We start from the raw sequence: 286 nt of genomic DNA, 5'->3' as shown, positions 1-286 counted from the left end.
GGGGGCACGCTCGGTATGAAAGAGATGAAACTCAATTTCTCCCATCCTGTTTGCGTAATTCTTTGCAAACAGCTTAATTCTCTTCTCCTTGCTCCCTCACCTCTCAATCTCCTGCTTGCTCTTACGGCAATTAAGATTCTGGTTGGAATTACCCAGATTTTTTCTTTGCCGAAAAGGTGCGTCGAGAGACAGAGGAGACTGGAGCGTCCAGGACACGCCGCCCCCCACCCCCACCCGTGGCCGGCGCCTCCCTTCCCTCTGGCAAAGCTCCCAGGGGCACCTTCAG

Source organism: Myotis brandtii, unplaced genomic scaffold (genome assembly GCF_000412655.1).
Source record: "Myotis brandtii unplaced genomic scaffold, ASM41265v1 scaffold311, whole genome shotgun sequence".
Classification (NCBI taxonomy): Eukaryota; Metazoa; Chordata; class Mammalia; order Chiroptera; family Vespertilionidae; genus Myotis; species Myotis brandtii.
Note: the sequence above shows the minus strand (reverse complement) of the source record.